The 20,641-nt window shown below is 38.7% G+C and overlaps 1 long non-coding RNA gene across 1 annotated transcript; it reads left to right on the forward strand.

Annotated features, from left to right (window-relative positions):
• The first annotated feature begins 4,715 nt into the window (after positions 1–4,715).
• On the forward strand, positions 4,716–6,620 carry LOC116323136. The gene is made up of 3 exons (XR_004199681.2): positions 4,716–4,852; positions 5,711–5,905; positions 6,522–6,620. It is a non-coding gene; the product is annotated as an uncharacterized LOC116323136 (long non-coding RNA).
• Positions 6,621–20,641: the final 14,021 nt, after the last annotated feature.

Genomic DNA, 20,641 nt, shown 5'->3' on the forward strand with positions numbered 1-20,641 from the left:
GACTCGTTAAGTCCCAGCTCAGTGTGCATATTTAGATGTAACGGTGGTATATAGAGACTTTACCTGAGAACTTGTATCAGTGATGTTTTCATCTCAGGCATGTACATTTCATTTGTGAATATATTTTTAATTAATACTTGTGCAACAGATTCTTTCGAGTGTTAAATAGAAAATATATGCTGAAACTGAAGTGATGGGTAGCACTCTTTAGTTCACTCCTGCTCTCGAAACAATGTAGGTGGTCCAATTAACATATTTACATTTTTTTCATTTGTTTTTGCTGTTTCACTTGCCAAATATTTCCAGTGTGACATTTGATCAGGTCTTGTAAACCTTGCCTTTAACGACGCAGTCACTCCCAGGCTGCTGTGCTGATCACCGGATCTTAACTTAATTGTCACAGTGCAGTCAGAACAAAACAGCCATGCAGACATATGAGTCACAGTGACATTAAAACTGATGAAGACAGTCATAGTTAGAACCAGCAAACTGAATGAACTAAAAAAGATACTCTAAATTCAACTGGTCTAAAATATCAGGATCTCAGTGTTAAGTCCATATTTTTGAAGTAGAAGCTTTTACTGGTTTTACTTGAGAAAAAGAAATAACAAGGAATTGTGTTGGAATTTGTCCAGTTGTATAGCTGCAGTTTAACAGATGAAATCATGTTCAGTGCTTTGTCCTGTCAGTAAACACAGATTCTATATTTGCACTGAATGGGACAGCATATATTTTCACTGCTTTTGGCATAATGACAATAAAAGGTTCAGATTCTGTTGAGTGTGAACGCACAACATCAACACATATGCACTCGCTTTGCAATTTTAAGCTCATCCTTTAAACATAGTTGTACACGCTGATGAATGACTTCTTTTTAGTTTCAAAGTCTGACCTGCAAACCCCATCCACCCAGTGTCCTCCTCAGTCCTGCTGGTTACATGATTGCTGTAAAAGTGCTAAACTACTGTGACCCGATTAATTGAACTGAGCTCACACTGCAATAACTTATCAGTGATGTGGTAGTTTAAGTACTTCATTACCAAATTGTATGAATGAAGTACATCAGAAGATGTTGGGGAAGAAGGACTTTACCGGGTGGGCCTGGACCCCCGAGGCCTGTCCCTGTGCCGACCTCGTCTGAGTCTAATAGATTTATAAGATAGAGCTCATCAGAAGACTAAGATATGAATATAAACATGATATTTGTCAGTTTAATTTAATGTTTTAACATCATTTTATATAACACTCTATTTCAAACCTGGATTAGACACTTTGCAAAACATGGAGGCTAACTGCATGGTTTCAAATTGCAATTTTGACTTTAAGTCGACTGATTGTTCAGACCTGCTCTGGGGCCTGTCTGAAGCATTAAATTCACATGGACATATATTTGTCTCCACACCTACGCAGGAGAACTTTTTTGTAAGTGTGAAATGGAAAATAAAAGAAGTAGAGATGTGGGTGTTCCTATTTACATAACTTTATTTTCTGTTTCTTTAGCCAAACATGTTATTTGATCAGAGCACCTGCCTGTACACCTGCTGTTAACCAAGCAGTTATTTTCAAGCTGCTACACTGATCACAAAATCATGACATATGAATGACAGGTGTCCAGTGTCACGTACCGATATTAATGACAACAATCATGGGTCAAAGCCACATATGATGAACATTTATTACGATATCATGATAAATGTAATGCAGTGGGATAACTTCTGCAGTTATTATGTTAGTGATGATGCCTCTTTGGTTTTCATTCACTCACAGCTTTGTGATGTACGATGGAGTGTCAGGGCAACATTAAGAAGATAAACTGCCACGGCTGCTGTACCCTCTACAACACGACTTGTGTAGATGAGTTAGTGAAGCAAGCTGATCAGCTGTGATTATTGTGTCTCTTGTGTTTTGTGTTTTCAATGAACTGAAAGCCCTCTTTAATGCACGAGGGTGTGACCGTCCACATCCTTTCATCTGTCCAGTGTCAGCCATTCATTTTGTGCAAATGGTCAAGTCTTCCAAGTGTGCGTGCTTTTCCTTCTGACCAGATGCAGCTTTTTGCACCATAACTTTATTGTCCTGATACTGATCACCACACTGTGTATGTGTGCTAAAACAGCAATCATTTCACTGCTCAGGTTATGTCACGGGGTGGAAATGGACAAGTTACTGTGAGTTTTTAGTGCATGTTTTGCTGTGTTTTACTTTAATATTGTACAGTGTTTTATTTTTATGAGTTTTGTTGCATGTTTTATTGTATTTATTGGTAACTTGTCCGGAAAGACTCCGCCCCTCCCTGATTATGAACCATATACACCTGCGAAGTCCCGGAGGCCAATAAGAGGGCCTACCAGCCGACAAACAAAAGGCCTGAGAGAGAAGCAGCAGTGATGGCGATCTAGAAGTGGCAGCTGACAGCCGCAAGCGGCGGCGGCGCCGGAGTTGGCGTCAGTGCGAGGCTGGGAGAGCTTGGCGTGGTGCGAGGCTGGGAGAGCTTGGCGTGAAGCGAGCCAGGAGGATACAGCGCCGATACGCAAGGACGCAGGGCGAGGTGTCCGACTGCTTCAGCAACTGGAGGCCAGATTTCGCGTCTGCGGAAACTAGAGGCGGCGAGGCGGGCCGGTGCCGATTGGCGATTACAAAGAAGCAGCGGGCAGAGTTAAGAGCTCTGCCCACTCGGGGTAAGTCTTTTGACTTGTCCCCTTTAATGAATGATAGCTGCCGAAAAGAGTAGTGACTGCCGCTGCCTTACTTCCTTTAGCGCACCGGGGCGCAGAACGCGAAGAGGAAGACGAGGACGCCGCCGGGTTTCCCTCCTGCACCGCTTCACTGGATTTTTAAATTTTTAGTGACTTTTATACCGTGGCGATCGCCACTGGACTTTTAATCTTGTGTTTTATTGATGTTTATGGTGTGTTCCCCCCTGGCCAGGGCTGTTTTAATCTATTTTACATTTTTTTAACGGTTTAAATGTAATAAATTATATTTTCTCTTTACAGTCTTTAAATTTGTTGTGCATTCCCTTGGCTGCCCCACTGCTCTGTCCGTTTTAGGAGGGTTTCTCTCTTTTTAATATCTGTGCAAAGAAACTCCTTCCCTCCCTCCGTTACAGTTACAAAATGTCATAAGATGCTGCGTGGCTGTACAAGATAGACTTTGGTTAGCAACAACTCTCTGAGGCCTTTACTATGAAGCAGAATGCTGTCTTTTCCGGCTAACTTCAAGGGTCAAGTTATCTTTTGAACCTAATCTGCTCCAGAGCAATTTATGTTCCAAATGTGAGATCAACAGGTACAAAATCACCACCTACTAACCAGTAAGACCAAAAAGAACAAAATAAAATCACCAGTCCTGGAAGATCCCTCAGACCACTGTGCGCAGAGAGTAGGAGGGTGTAAAATTTTTCAGCAGAGTCTGATGTCTTTGTCTTTCCATGATTAGCAACGATAATGAATATAGATTCTCTACAACAACTTTACTGTTTTGGAAGTATTAATATATGATCCTAAAGCAGGACACTTGCACTGTAATTGATGACCTCACATCACATGTTAAAATTGCACTTTTACATTTAACCTTTTAATCAGACCAGCAAAAAGCTCATACTCAATTTTAGCAGCAGTCATTGTGACACTGATGATAAAACTTGTGTAAAATTGCAAAACTGTAAAAAAAAAGGCATTTTTGTAGCTCAATGTTTTAAATTACAGTTAACTTCACTGCTTTGCTGTTTCACCTGTAACACATTAAAATAACATGCTAAGGTTTAATGAGCTATAAGGAATACACTCTGAGCCCTGAGCCCTGGGCAGTGTTGTGCTAATAAGAGAAGTTTTGTGTGTGCAGTGAACCAGTAAGTTTTGTATTTCATAATTTATTGATTTTCTATTATCCTTTCTGACCTGCGTTAATGAAGCAGCCATTAGAGCACCATGTCTGCTCTAACAGTTTTGTAGTTTGATGCTTGAGTTATTGCAGACTAGTTGAAACTCCTGTCAAAGCAGCGTCTGTGTAATTCGCGTCCAGCAGATGGCAGTGTTTCACTGTCAAATGATGGCTGTCTGACGCTTCAGCTGGATTATTCGTTTAAATTAGATCGTTTTATTGAATAGCTTGTGTTTGCCATTGTTGCTATGCGACAGTGGGGAGGAAAAACTCCCTTTTAATAGGAATATCTAGACATGAGTGATTATTGCAGAGGGGCACTATCTGTGCTATCTATAAGAAATAAAACTAAGGATCAGGGCTCCATTTCACTCCAGTGTCCAGTGGCATTTTAAGAGAGGGAATACCGAGGCTAAATGTCTTTGTAAAAGCAAAAGCCCTTTTTTAGCCTTTACAGTGTAAAGCTATGGATCGATGTGCAGTGAAGAAAAATCGAGGTGGCCAGTCTGTCCTTTCCTAACCAATCACAGAGCTCCTTACATTGCACCATGTGGCTAATTTGCATTTAACTGATATTGCTGGGCTGCTGTCAATCATTTTGTCTTTCTATTACAACAGAGCATTGACCTTTAACCTGTTTAATTCATACTGAGTATTTTAAAAAATGTATTGTCATAATAAATTCTGCCTCACTGAAACACCATTTTGCATTAGCCTCTATCACCTGACTTGTCACTGATGATATCACTGCACGAGCAGCTTTTAGGGCGAAAGGGGAAGCTACATTTAAAAGCTTTACCATCGGGAGTTTTTGTATCACTCCCATCCGTTCATGGCAGATGGCTAACCCTTCCCTGAGCCTGTTAAAAGCGTGTTCTTTCTTCCCACTGTCACCAAGTGCTTGCTTAAAAGTGATCATTTGATTGTAGAGGTTGTGTATTTATGTTGTGCTCACTGGGCATAATGCAGGGTGAGTACTTATTTTGCTGTAATTTTATCTTAGCAAAACCTGGTTGATGAAAATTTACACATTATAGAAATATAAAGCTAACATGGCCACCACTTCTGCTACTTTTACCACAAATAATTTCCTGAAGCACAGTAAAAGTCTCTTTGTTACCAACTGTTAGAAACCCAGCTCATATTTGGAGACAGTGGCTTGTAGCCTCCTAAAGAAGAGAGAAGGACATTTGTTTCAGTAATAATCTAATAACAGGCCAATTTTCTTCCTTCATCCAGACTTCATTCAGCAGAGAGCCATAAGCACAAGAAATGAGATGATGAGTGAGATCCACATTTTTTTTCTTTTATGCGCTCGCTGTCTCTCGCTTATTTTTTGTTGTGAAATGTATGAATTTGTAACCGTGTTAAGAAATGACATCAACTGAATGCAAGCAAAACTTCCAACAACAGTCAAGTATTGCTTCACTGTAAATCTGCAACCTTTGAACAAAGATCCACAAAGTTCCTTTTCCAGGACGTCTTTTTAATTCAGGAAAGTCTTCAGTTTTCATGTCTTGAATTTTCTTTTATTATAGTTATTAAAATGTACTGAAGATCGACCGATGAGCTAAAAGTCAAAGCAGAAGAGAGGACTTCTAGCTTTTTCTTTGTCTAGCCTTGTTTCAATGCTGTGAAAGCACAGTGCAGAAGAAAAACTGTAAACCTTGTAGTGAAACAAGCACAAGCAGCAGGTTTTACAGTCATTTACTCTTAATTATACAGTGACTCTACTGTAATTATATTGTAAAGTGCATTTTTATAGTAACTCATAACTCAGATGTTTTTCTTTACTTTTGTGGGTTTTTGTTTGTTTGTTTATTTCCAGTATAGGGTTTCGAATAGAAGGGGAGGGATGTGGTTGTTAAACTGTTGCTTTGTGGAGCGGTGACACTGATGACTAGGACAGTGTTGTCAGAGCTGTAGCATAAAAAGAAGTCTCAGAGGAATCCGTGTCCTTTTTCTTTCTGCTGCCTCCACAGTTCTGTTCTCTCCTTTCTGCATGACCCTCAGCTGCACACAGGTCAGTCTTTGGACTCGTCATTTTGATTTTCTATAATGTTTTGCTTGAGCATGTCCTGCTTTTCTGTAATGTTATTTCTACAGTTTTAGCAGTTCTTCTTGAGGGAAAGAGAAAGATCTAAAAATCTTATACGTTATACATGTTAAATAACATGTGTAGTGCTCACATGTAATGCAGATGTTAGCTTTGATCTAACTTTCCAATAAATCTTGATTGGATGTTGTTAGCGTTAGCACTTGTGCTTGTTTGTACACATATCAGAAGAAGATCAGAGTTTACGAGAATTAAAACGTTTGCATATTTTTAGTTCTATTACACTGAAGTTATCTACTACAAAGCTAATGAAACAACACCATTCAAAAGCCTCAAAATTATAAAAGCGAACAGACAATTAAAAGATCAGAAATATTTCTGAGTCGTTACAGATATTTATGGGACTATGAGAGTAACCGTGTGTTAAGGTAGATGGTAGGTTCTGTGAGTATGCTCATCTTGCATGAGCTATAGTACGTATCTCACTTCAGGGCTCTTTACTGATTTCTGTTCAGATAAGCTTAATAGGAGATGCCCATTTAACCAGGCTCTGCATAATGAATTCACTGTTACCATTTACCAGCTTTAGAGAGTTTTACTCAGCAAAGACGTCTTTACCAACTGGTGCTGCAGACGAGTGCCTCGTGATTGAACAACTGGAACCAACCACTCATAAGTCAAGGAAAAAAATGAAGGTAATCTTTAAAAATTGTGTTACAAATGCTGGGGAAAACAGAGAAGGTGTCTCTAATTTAATACAAACATTTATGAGATGAGGTTTATTCTAACCAGAGTAGTTACTGCGCAGCATTAACTAAACATTTCCAGTAATGTTTTTTACTGGAACTCAACAAGCTCTTAAACACAGATTTGGGAAAGCTGATCATGTCCTGAGATTTCTAATGTAATTCTGTGTTATTCTTCCTCAGGGAATCACGAGGGTTCAGTGTGCCTGCTTGCTGCTGCTTCTGCTCTCTGCCGTTGTGCTCTCACAAACCTTTGAGGAGTTCAAAAAGCAACACATCCTTCCAGAGGGGTCAAAAACGTGCAATGACATGATGAAAAAGATTAACAAAGAAAATACATGCAAGCCAATAAATACTTTCCTGAAAGAGAAGGTGGCCTCAATTAAGGCTCTGTGTGAAGACAAAAAAAATGACACCATCTCCCACACGTGTGACATCATTGATTGTAAGAGGACGAGTGAGGAACCTTGCAAATACAAAAATCTAGACCTCAAAGATAAAAAAGTGACAATAAAATGTGAAAATGGCCTGCCGGTGCACCTGCAGGAAACCAAGCGTCAGGGCTTTTAAAGGTTGCTGCTGCAAATAAATCTCTCTCTCTCTTAATGAAGCAGATATAACAACCACATTATAGGCAAAACTGCAGTTATGGGAGTTTGTACGCAGTGGTTATTTTTTTAAATTTTAAGTAGGGGCAGGTGCTTTTGAAACTTTTATGCAATTACATTAAATGTAAATACATGCTTTATGAAGCATAAATACTTGTATCTTCCACTATAGGTGACTTGAAAAATATGGCTAAAAAAGCAAGAGAGAAGAATTATATGCCTTGGTAATTTCCTGCATATTAAAGCTGATATCAATGAAAATAGGTAGCTATAAAATCCATAATAAGATTTTGTAATCCATAATAATGGGTTTTAACTAATTGATTGATTGATTGACTGATTGACTGGAAGTCCAAAACATCGCTTCTTCTCAGCACAGCTGAGCAGAAGCAGGATAGGATCGACTTTCCCAGAATGGGAAAGGCTCTGGACATCTGTCCTCCTGAACGCTGAGCATGTCTGACCAGAAATGTTTGTTTGAAGCTGTTGTTTTATCATTTGTGAAATCTCAGGATAGTTTCTGTCTTTCCTTGTGTGTTAAATAAAGAGTTAAAAAATGTTGTGTGTGTGGTTCATACTTGTGTCAAATAAAGATTGGGTCACATTTTGGGAGCAATTTAGGGATTTATAAACATTTCTTTAGTATAGTAGTATAGTATTGACACTATGTGCCTAAAATGTTTATACTTAACTAAAAATGTATTCATGCAAAGCAAACCACATTCAAATGTTCCTCTAATTTGCAAAAGACCATTTCTGGACATGTGGGACGTCCACTGGCTCCTGCTGACATTTATATTCAAATAATTTATCATAATACATGAGTGGACAGTACTGAGATGCCCTGATTGTCAGTATATGACTTTAAATTTATCTGCCTGACTGATCAGGGGTTTTCTCAATGCACTCTGTTCAGTGAGGCCTGAAAGTGACAACGGCTTAAAAGATGTCTTCTCTGACACCACTAGTGTCAGAAAGCTTACGCTGCACAGTGAATATCTCACACACAGAGCTGTCTGTGGTAGACTTTGGCATTCACAGTGATGCTGTGAAAACACATCTTTGCTTAGTGTTGCATTTTGAAGTAGCTCTGATGTCCTGTTTACTCAGAAAGTAACCACTTTATGCGTTTATGTAAAACTGAGCTACACTTCTTAACTCCTTCTAAATAGCTTTTGCTGAGCAGTGATGACAAGATCAGCTGTACTGAAATCGTCCCAAATCTATGATGTTTTTTAAATTTCATAGATCCTAAAACTGGAGGATTGTGCCGTATAAGCACAATGAGAACGGCGCTGTCCATTGACTCTCCATTGAAAAGAAGGCATGTGGTTACCAACAATACTATGGTAACGTGTAATATTTACACCATTATGAATGAATGAATGAATGAATGAATTGAAATTTATTTCAGTCAACAACAACACAACAAATTATAATTTTACATAAAAGCACTCAAATAGTAACCGAAAAAGGAATAGGCTGAAGCCTTGTGGCTTATACTTATCCTATCCCTTACCCCCATAGAAATAATCAAATCCTTAACCAAGAAAATAAATAGCATTGATAAATAAGTTGTATAACAGTTTGAAAAGAAAACAATGATAAATCAAAAAAATTTTTTAAACCATCACAAAAAATTTTTAACAAACCAAATTTCTATAACCTTGTATAATACTAATTTTTAAAATCCTCCTGAAAAATGACAAAGAAAAACACATCTTCAGTTCATCATTAAGTCCATTCCATAATTTAACTCCCAAAACTGACACACATCTATACTTAACATTGGTTCTCACTTTAGGCATTTCAAACTTATAAGACCCCTCAAATCATATTTTCCATCTCTTAGTTGAAACATACTTAAAATACAAATTGGAACATTCTTTTTCATCACACGATATATCATTTCTAAAGTTTTACAATATATAATGTCCATGAATTTTAACATAGATGATCCTACAAAAACTGGTTGGTGGACTCCCTATATCCAACTTTATTTATTATTCTAATAGCTCTTTTTGCAATTTAAATATTGAATCCAAATATGTTTTGTAAGTGTTCCCCAAATTTCTACACAGTAGGTCATATAAGGCAAACAAAGGGAAGTATACAATAAATAAAGATAGTTCAGTATTCAAAAATCTTTTGTTTTATAAAGAATAGAAATAGACTTGGATAATTTCCGTTTCACATATTCTATGTGGGGCTTCCAACAAAGTTTATCATCAATAATTACTCCTAAAAATTTTGTCTCATATACTCTTTCAATTTCAACATTATTTAAATTCAATTTTACTATAATATTACTTTTACTACCTCCAAACAACATAAATTTTGTTTTACTTTCATTCAATGATAATTTATTAAATACAAACCATCTATTTAACTTCATGAGTTCTGTTTCCACTGTTTTCAGTAATTTCTTTATGTCTTTTCCAGAGCAAAATAAGTTTGTATCATCAGCAAACATCACATATTTTAAAATATCACTAGCTGTACAAATATCATTTATATAAAGTAAAAATAACTTAGGTCCCAAAACAGATCCTTGCGGAACTCCACAAGTTACTTTTCTAAGTTTAGATTTCATGTTATTAATACTCACATATTGGAACCTATTATTCAAGTAACTATTTAACCAAAACTGTACAACACCTCTTAAACCATACCTTTCACACTTCTGTAAAAGTAAAGAATGATCTATCGTATCAAAAGCTTTACGTAAATCAATAAACACACCTATTCCAAACTGTTTTTCATCCACAGCCGTTGCAATATTTTCAATAAATTCCATCACAGCTAGAGATGTTGAGCGATTTCTTCTGAACCCATACTGATGATCATTCAATAAATCATATTTATCAATAAAAGAATCTAATTTGTTTGCAAATAATTTTTCAAGAATCTTTGAAAACTGAGGCAGTAAAGATACCGGTCTATAGTTTGACACAATTAAAAAAAAACTTCAGTTCAGCCATATACTCTTATATGCTTGCACAGGACCACTGTGATGCTCTGAAAGCATCACGTCTTTGCTGAGAGTCATTTTTGAAACAGGTTATGAAGTGTTTTGTTTTTTATGTTTTCACTGTTAAAGCACTTCCAGTAGGTTAACAATGGCCTGAAGCTGATTCAGGTGAACAAACCTCTGATGAGTAAATCAAATCCACGTGAATGTCATCAGAATGTGTTACAGTGAACAGTCTCTGTGACAGTGTTCAACTTTCAACCTGCTAAAAAGGGGGGACTATGCATAAAAAAGGCTGTTATTGCTTAACTTTTGGTGAATCCCTTGAATAAAGCTTGAAGTCCACATATAAAAACAAACTGATGGGTGACTACAGTCTGTGAGCACTTCTCCTCACATAAATATCAATCCCACCTACTCATCTGAACCCAGATTAAAATCACCATCCGCTTCTCAGACACAATATATTTTCCTCCTGTCATCATCAGTGAAGACCAAGTCACCCTGCTACTACCTACCTTTTAGTAACCCACCAGTATCAGGGCACTTTGCCTTACAAATAACTTGGTCTGTAAGAGGAAGCTCATATTTGATGGAGCAGTTACCACGATTGCCAAGACTGATGTCCATATAGCATTTGTGACGTCTAGGTCAAGACTTACCCCATGGAAGTAAATGTATATGGCACACCTGGAGCTATGCATGGCTCTCAAAGAAGCACAGTTAGCTAAACTGAGTGATCACTTTCTTTCTGTGATGTTACACTATGGACTGAGAGAATTACTGAACTCCGTTTTTTGGGGGTAGTATTGGATGATAAATTAAAATGGAAATCTCATATTGAACATGTTAGAAAAAAGATGGTTAAAAATATTTATATTTTGGGCAGAGATATACTAGATTATAAGGCAATGCGTATTTTATATTTCTCACTAATTTTCCCCTATCTCAGTTATTGTGCTGAAGTTTGGGGGAATACATATGCAACTAATATAAATCCTTTATACTTGTTACAGAAGAAAGTGGTACGAATGGTTCATAATGTTAAATATAGAGAACGAATAATCTGTTTATAAAATCGAAATTGTTGAAATTTGAAGACTTAGTGAAATTACAGACATTATTATTTATGTTCAAGCCAAGAAATAATACATTACCTCTTAAGTTGCAAAGTTTGTTTGTATTGTGTTTGGGAAGTGGGGATAGCAGAAGGAAGTTTGACTTTAAGCATCAGTCTGCTGGGACCACACAAAGGCAAATGTGTCCGACAGTTAAGGGTATAAGAATATGGAATTCTCTTCAAGTTAATCTTAAAAGTTGTACAAATATGCACCGTTTTAAAATGTGTTACATACTTAAAAGGATAAATCAATATGAAGAACATGAAAGTAATTTTGGCCAAATGTGGAAGGAAAAATTTTCATTGCCATTTAGTAGTGCTGTATATTGTGATTATACTGATTTGTTGTAAGTTTTGCATTGTTACATAAAGATACATGTTAGAGGGTTTTTTGGGTTGTTGGCGCCCTCTTGTAAGAATAATTAGATTGCAGATAGGGGGCAGGTGCTAATAAGAATTTATTCTCTTCCTGCTCCTTTTCACCCATGGGTGCAGTGTTATATTAATGGGAAGGAGGATTTGTATGAAGGAAATGAAACACTGTTGAACCATGTGTGAAATAAATAAATAAATGAAATGAAATGACAGTTTTGCCAGGATCTCAGGGTTACTTTTGCAAATCAAATTCAGACCTTACAAAGATCTCAGTTTCAGTTAGTAGACAAATAACGTTAAATGACACAACAGATAATATATCATTGGTTGTATCATTCCAGTCACAAGGTTTTTAGAGTAAATCCATTAAGGTTTTTACACAAAATCTCCTGATTCAGGCCCGTGGATCAAAGAGCAACTCAAAATCAACATGTGTTCTCTCACAGCAGGGGTGTAATTTCCAGGGGGGTTAGGGGGGTTATGACCCCCCCAATAATCAGACCCAACCAATATAACCCCCCCCAATAAAATGATGAATTATCTTGCATAAATAGGCTGTTGATTTTCTTTACTCATTTCAGGTATTACTCTCAGGAGCTCTTGACCCCCCAATGTTCAACACAAAGTTACGCCGATGTCTCACAGAAAAGGTTTACAAGTCAATATTGATGATTTAAATGACGCCCTAATTTGCTCAAATACTTAAGTTAAATGTGTTCAGTTCATGGGATATGGGCAAAAAAACAAGTTGAAAGATGAACACTCTGTCACAGAGACTGTTCACTGCTGCTGAATCAGTTTCAGGCCGTTGTTCACCTACTAGAAATGCTTTAACAGTGAAAACATAAAAAACAAAACACTTCATAGCTCGTTTTAAAAATGACTCTCAGCAAAGACGTGATGCTTTCACAGCATCACAGTGGTCCTGTGGAAGCATATAAGAGTATATGGCTGAACTGAAGTTTTTTTTAATGGTGTAAATATCACACGTTACCATGGTATTGTTGGTAACCAGATGCCTTCTTTTATGGCCACTCAGCATTTTATGGCTGCTAAAGCTCCCTGTCACAAAGTTGTGAAAGGTCAAAGCTCTACATGAATATTATAGCCATCAAACCTATCACAGTGTTTTCATTGGTTATGATGTAATGCTTCTAACCATGACTGTTATTATCAATTTTAAATGTTAACATATCCCACAGGACAGCTGTTGTCATTCATGTCTTTGTTTTAATAATAATAATAATAATAAACTTTATTTATAAAGCACACTTAAAAACCAAGGGTATGCCAAGGTGCTTAACAAGTAACATAGAGAGTAGAAGGAAGATAATAGAAATAGGACCAAAGCAAGTACTAGGTATGCAAGCAGGTAGCTGTCACTGATACATAGGAAAGCAACAGGTACAGAGCAAACAAGAAATTAAATGAGCATAAAAGTGCATAATATAAAATCATAAAAATATTAACTAGAGGGAAAGGCAAGATTGAATAAGTGGGTTTTTAGTCGTGATTTGAACAGTGCAATGGAATCAGATGCGCGGAGGTCAAGAGGAAGGGTATTCCACAGTACTGGGGCAGCCAGAGCAAACGCGCGGTCACCCCCGGGACTTCAGCCGAGTTCTGGGTTGTGTCAGAAGTAGTTGAGTGGCAGATCTAAGTGTTCTAGCAGCAGTATGTGGTTTGAGAAGTTCACTAAGATAACTTGGCGCTAATTTATTAATAGTTTTGAATGTAAGGAGTAATATTTTAAATTGAATACGGTACTTTGTGGGCAGCCAATGCAAGCTAGCTAGAACAGGAGTAATAGGGCAAAATTTCCTGGTACCAGTCAAGAGGCGGGCTGCTGCATTTTGGACTGTTTGCAGTCTAAGAAGAAGAGAAGAGGGAAGACCGTAGTACAAGGAGTTACAATAATCCAGCCTGGAGGTCACAAAAGCATGAATAAGCTTATCCAGGTCCTCATGTGGAACATAATGCCTAGCCTTAGAGATAAGGCACAGTTGGTGGAAGCTAGATCTCACTACAGCAGACACCTGCTTATCAAGTTTGAGCGAGCTATCCAGCAGTACACCCAAGTTACTGACATAGTCACAAGAGAAGCTAGCAAAGGAACCCAGGGCAGCACAGAGTCGGGCACGAGGGATTTTACTATTGAACACCACAATCTCAGTCTTCTTATCATTTAAAACAAGAGAATTACTCAGGAACCATTCTTTGACCTCCCGCATGCATTCTTGAAAGTAGTGTAGGGACACAGCAAGGTCGTCAGTAAGTTCAAAACAGATCTGTATGTCATCGGCGTAACAGTGGAAGGCGATATTGTATTTTTCAAAGATTGCGCCTAGGGGGAGCAAATACAATGAAAAGAGAATAGGGCCTAAAACTGATCCTTGAGGCACACCACAACAGACCGGAGCGGAGGAAGAGGAGAAGGTGCCTAAGTTAACTGAAAAGGATCTATCAGCGAGATATGATTTAAACCAGTCGAGGGCAGTGCCTCTAATACCCACGGTGTGCTCAAGTCTTAGTTAGTTTTGCTCTGTAAATTCAGCACAGAGGAAAAAATGAGTCATGAAAACTACATAAGAATTATATTTATCATTAAAGCTGTGAGGACATGTACCATAAGGGAAAATGCTGATAAAATCAAAACATCGTTCACAGACAGCGCCGTTCTCATTGTGCTTATACGGCACAATCCTCCAGTTTTAGGATCTATGAAATTTAAAAAACATCATAGATTTGGGACGATTTCAGTACAGCTGATCTTGTCATCACTGCTCAGCAAAAGCTATTTAGGAGTTAAGAAGTGTAGCTCAGTTTTACATAAACGCATAAACTGCTGGTTACTTTCTGAGTAAACAGGACATCAGAGCTACTTCAAAATGCAAGACTAAGCAAAGATGTGTTTTCACAGCATCACTGTGAATGCCAGAGTCTACCACAGACAGCTCTGTGTGTGAGATATTCACTGTGCAGCGTAAGCTTTCTGACACTAGCGGTGTCAGAGAAGAGATCTTTTAAGCCGTTGTCACTTTCAGGCCTCACTGAAAAGAGTGCATTGAGAAAAAAACCCCTGATCAGTCAGGCAGATAAATTTAAAGTCATATACTGACGATCAGGGCGTCTCAGTACTGTCCACTCATGTATTATGATAAATTATTTGAATATAAATGTCAGCAGGAGCCAGTGGACATCTCACATGTCCAAAAATGGTCTTTTGCAAATTAGAGGAACATCTGAATGTGGTTTACTTTGCATGAATACATTTTTAGTCAAGTATAAACATTTTAGGCACATCGTGTCAATACTATACTACTGTACTAAAGAAATGTTTATAAATCCCTAAATTGCTCCCAAAATGTGATCCAATGTTTGTTTTGGACTTCCAGTCAATCAATCAATCAATCAATCAATCAATCAATCAATCAATCAATAAGGCCTCCCCTCATTTTTAGGGGAGGGGAACGTAACAGAGGAATAAACAAAGACAAATCATATTTCTACTATATTGTCTCATCTCTGCTGCTTCATAATTAAATGTTATCCCAACAGAGCCCTTTATCCCAAGACTACATACTAACTTCAAGTAGAACGGGTAGCAGAGCCTTCAACTATCAGACCCCTAACCAGTGATGGGAATAACGGCGTTACAAGTAACGGCGTTACTAACAGCGTTACTTTTTTCAGTAATGAGTAATCTAACAAATTACTATTCCTATCGTTACAACGCCGTTACCGTTACTAACAAGAAAATGCGGTGCGGTTGCGTTACTATTTTTCAACAAACAGACGGTTGAAGCTGTGTTCAGGTTACCGCATCTTATATCAGTTACACGGAAGTGTCATGGGGTGGAAATGGACAAGTTATCTAGGATTTTTTTTATTGTGCATGAGTTGCTGTGTTTTACTATTTTTAATATTTTAATATTGTACAGTGTTTTATTCTTGTTTTATTGCCTGCTTTTATTGTATTTATTGTTGACTTGTCCTGGAGAGACTCGACCCCTCCCTGATTACTAACTTGGCTCACCTGGGAGGTCACAGAGGCCAATGAGAGGGCCTGGCCGGTCAGAAGAGGATGAGAGACAGGGCAGCAGAGATGGCGGAGTAGATGGTGGCAGGCGGCGGTGGCCGCAAGCAGGAGGACGGCGTTGGTGCAGTTTGGTGTGCAGTAGTGATGGGTAGATGAGGCCTTGTGAAGCGTTTCAGCACATTCCCCAAACTGTCTCGATACTGTGTCGACCCAGTGTTGCTGTTTTGCTCCATACTGACACCTGCTGGACCTTAAATATCATTGCAGGCAACTTGAGACTTAAACAGACACTGATTCAATGACCTAGCCATACTTGTATACACTGTAAGGTATTGTACTTTCTATGGAATCATTTTATATCTTTTACATTTCAAATATTGTAGACATATTTAAAATATACTGTGAAAGACATTAAGTGAAAATTAAAATGAAAGTATTGTGTATGTAATATTACCCATTTAAATGTAATTGACTCAGAGTTTATTATAAATTTTTATTCAGAAAAATAACTTTATCCAATGTTTTTGCATTCAGTCTATTGTGTTTTTTTGACACCATTTCCCCAGCTTTGGAAAACACACGCTCACAGGGCACAGATGAAGCTGGGGTACACAAACTGTAATGCCAGGTGGAAAAGGTTTGGATAAGATGTCTTCCTATTCCATCACTACGTTAAAGGATCTTCTGATCTTGGAATGTTTCTCTCCGCCAAGTAGCGCTGGACCTCAGTGATGGAGTCCACTGTTGCATTGTTGGTTTGTCTGCCAACTTCTTCATCAAGCCGCTGCCACAGGTTTTCTGAAATAATAAAAAATGCATGGCCGTTTTAGTTTTTGTCATCTACTCCAAATTGGTACACATTAGCATCAAAATAAATGTACGAATAAGCTGATAATACTGAAGTTGCCTGGAACAGGTGACTGCTCTGATGAAGGTCCAGGCTGTGGCTCAGATGTTGTGGGGGCAATTACTGCAGACCACTCCATTTTTACTCGTTCGAGTTCCTCCGCATGTTTTTTGGCTATCAGTGCCTTGATGGTCTGAAGATGAAACAAAATTAAATCAGTATGCAGGACTTAACATCAGCTACCAGATGAGACATTGTCTATATAAACCTTTCTGGTTGGCAAAACGTATGATGGATCAAGGACCTGAACCAGCTGCCTGAACCCCTCACTCTCCACAATACTAAGGGGTTGGCAGTCCTTTATAATAAAATTCAGGACTGCCTGGTCCAGAACAGTCTTCCTAGATGCTTGATTTCAAAATGATAAAACACATATTAATAAAAAAAAAATGATGATAATGCTGCTCGATGTCTATATAGGCCTACCTCTGTTCATTCTCGGTGTGTTTGTCTCCTCATTTTCATGTTGGACCGCCACAACAGGTGGACCGCCACAACAGGTCCACTGATGATGCCATAGCCCTGACACTCCATGCTGCCCTGTCACACCTGGAGAAGAGAGACACGTATGTGAGAATGCTGTTTGTAGATTACAGCTCAGCATTCAACACCATCGTTCCCTCGAAGCTGGACAGGAAACTGCAGGATCTAGGACTGAGCAGCTCCCTCTGCAGCTGGATCCTTAACTTCCTGTCTGACAGACGCCAAGTGGTCAGACTGGGCAGCACCACCTCATCCCCCATCACACTGAACACTGGTGCTCCACAGGGGTGTGTACTGAGCCCTCTCCTGTACTCACTCTACACCTACGACTGCACGGCCACTAGAAACTCCAACATCATTGTGAAGTTTGCGGACGACACTACAGTGGTGGGTCTTATCACCAACGGTGATGAGACGGCCTACAGGGAGGAGGTCAGCGCCCTGACCCACTGGTGTCAAGACAACCATCTCACCCTCAACGTCGCAAAGACAAAGGAGTTGATAGTGGACTTCCGGAGGTGCAGAGGAGTACACACCCCCATCACCATCAACGGAGCAGCTTCCGCTTCCTTGGTGTACATCTGGCTGAGGATCTTACGTGGTCAGTACACATAGACAAAACAGTGAAGAAGGCGCAGCAGCGCCTCTTCTTTCTCAGGAGACTGAAAAGATTCGGCATGAGCCCCCGCATCCTCAGGACCTTCTGTCGCTGTGCCATTGAGAGCATCCTCACTGGATGCATCACCACCTGGTACGGCAACAGCACCGCCTACAACCGCAAAGCTCTGAGACTGACAGGACGGCCGAGGACGCCGCCGAGTTTTCCTTGTCCCGCTCCGATTGGCTGGATTTTAACGTTGTGGCTGACGCCACCGGACTTTTAATGTTCATGTTTTATTGATTTTTAATGTGTGTTCTCCCTGGCCAGGGTTGTTTTAATTCCTTTTACATTTTTAACTGTTTTTGTATAATAAATTATATTTTAGTGATACAGTTTTTATATCGTTCTATACCCTTGGCTGCTCCACTGCTCTGTCCGTTTTTTTGGGAGGGTTTCCCTCTTAGAAAAACACCTGTAATCCACCCGTTACAGAAGTAGCTGTCTATGTAAGTAATCTGGGAGCTACAGCTTTAAACAGCTGGTAGACGATCACTTTTTGGCACAACACCTGGAGCTAAGGGGACAAAACAATCGCATAAGTGTTGCTGTTTTGCTGAGGAAGAATATATTAGTCGTGGTAAGCCAATCACATGACCACTTTAAGATGACAAAGCAACAAGGTGATATATACCAGTTTTTAAATTGTGTTGATAATTCAATTCAATTCAATTGTATTTATATAGCGCCAAATCACAACAGCAGTCGCCTCAAGGCGCTTTATATTGTATAGTAGATCATACAATAATAGATACAGAGAAAAACCCAACAATCATATGACCCCTATGAGCAAGCAGTTTGGCGACAGTGGGAAGAATATAGGCCACGTAAAACCAGAGTCATGATAAACAATATATACACGGTGTTTTTTCCTCAATAGTTTCATCACGTTTACTGTCTAAGGACAGCGTTAGCGAGCACTCTCTGCTTATGAGCAAAAAAACAACCAACAACAAAAAAACCCAAAAAACAGCCCATTCGTTTTGGTGGAAACATGCACCATGTCAGCAAATCAAAAAATGATATAGCAACATGACATTTGGTTGTTTAGGAAGAGGGGGAAGTTTTAGGGGTGATGGCGAGAGAGAGAGAGAGAGAGGGAGAGAGAGACAGAAAAAGAGAGAGCAAGTTTTGAGATGTGAGAGATTTGTGACGTTTAGCGTGTTCGGAGTGTGTAGTTGATGTGTTGTCTTGTGTAGTTAGTGTGTAGTGTTGTGGATAGTTTTGTCAAAACAATGAGGCGACTGCTGTCTCCAGGTAGAAACAGCAGTGATACAAATGCTGCTGTCAGGCCTGCAGGTATCAGGCTGTGATGTTCTCCTTTATAGTGGACAGAAATTATTTTTTTGGAGTGGCACAAATAATTTGTGTGGCATCTTATTGAAGAACAGCTGATTGTTCTGTAAATAGTTTGAAATGGTTATTTTAAAAAAGGGTAAAAGGTAAATGGATGCAAATAACTTTGTTTGCAAAACTTGTGCATAGGATTTTAAAATTGACAATTCATATTTGCATTTAAAGTTAAACATTTTTTAAAGTAACGCAATAGTTACTTTTCAAGTAATTCATTACTTTTAGAATCTTGTAACTCAGTTACTAACTCAGTTACTTTTTTGAAGAAGTAACTAGTAACTATAATTAATTACTTTTTCAAAGTAACTTGCCCAACACTGCCCCTAACCTGTTGGGCCTGCTCCCATTAGCTTTAAAGCCCAGCAAGCAGCACTGGATTCCCTACTGAATTATTGCTTAGTTACATTGCTTTTGTCTTTTTTCCACTAGATGAGGAGAAGATCAGCAAAAGTGTGGTGCAGTTCACAGTCAAGTGTTATTTAATTCTACTTGAGCAAGTTATAATTCACATCTGTCAGAGAGGAACAAATAACACTTGGCTGTGGGCACGTTTTTACAATTCAACAGAACCACCTCAAACAATCATTTAATCAATGTCTATGCCACTGGTGCACCAGTTCTAAGAAACTTTGCCACTTCTGTTTTCATGTTTCAAAAATATACTGCAAATGTGAGGACAAAGAACAACAACAGCATGCAGATGCAGTTTGCTATTCATAGCAAACTGCATGCAGATGCAGTTTGCTATTCATAGCTGGCTTTACAGGAAAAAAAAGGTGTTTGCAGAACAAAGAGAACTGAGTGTTTGGTATTACTGTCATGCTGAAAAATCAAGCTGTTACCAGTCACATGCATTCCAGATGGTGGAGCAAAATCTGATAGATGGAAATATGATCACAGAAAAATACTATTTTGACCAGGTCTACAAGACCACTGGCTGGAGTTCAGCCCCAAACCATGACAGAGCCCCCATCTTATTTTGCAGATGTCTGTAGACACTTACTGTTTACTTTACCTCCTTTGTGCATACTGATGACGCTTTCAACCAGAAACATTAAATTTGCATTCATCTGAAGAACAGTTGCTCAAGACCAGTATAAAAAGAACATGCTTTACAAGAAATTCTGGCGGCTTAGAACCAAAATATAAAGAAATCACGTGTGGCTCAAGAGTTCATTTCAGGGAAGCAAGTGCATTTCCCCCTTTTTTATCTCTGTAATTCTGCTTGTGTTTTTCTTACTTATATCCCTTATATGATCTTAGAGTAGAGAAGTGAGAGTTTAAGCTGTTGCCATGTGTAACTGCTTAGTCATTGGTCTTGTATGATAATGCGGAGCATGTGTTTATTTAGACTTAGGCATCACTGACATACAGCTGTTTCCTTTTTCGGTCTTTTCTTTGGGTGATCCTTAGATGTAATAAAACTCAAGTCGTTCTTAGAGG

The sequence above is a fragment of the Oreochromis aureus genome, linkage group 23 (genome assembly GCF_013358895.1).
Source record: "Oreochromis aureus strain Israel breed Guangdong linkage group 23, ZZ_aureus, whole genome shotgun sequence".
Classification (NCBI taxonomy): Eukaryota; Metazoa; Chordata; class Actinopteri; order Cichliformes; family Cichlidae; genus Oreochromis; species Oreochromis aureus.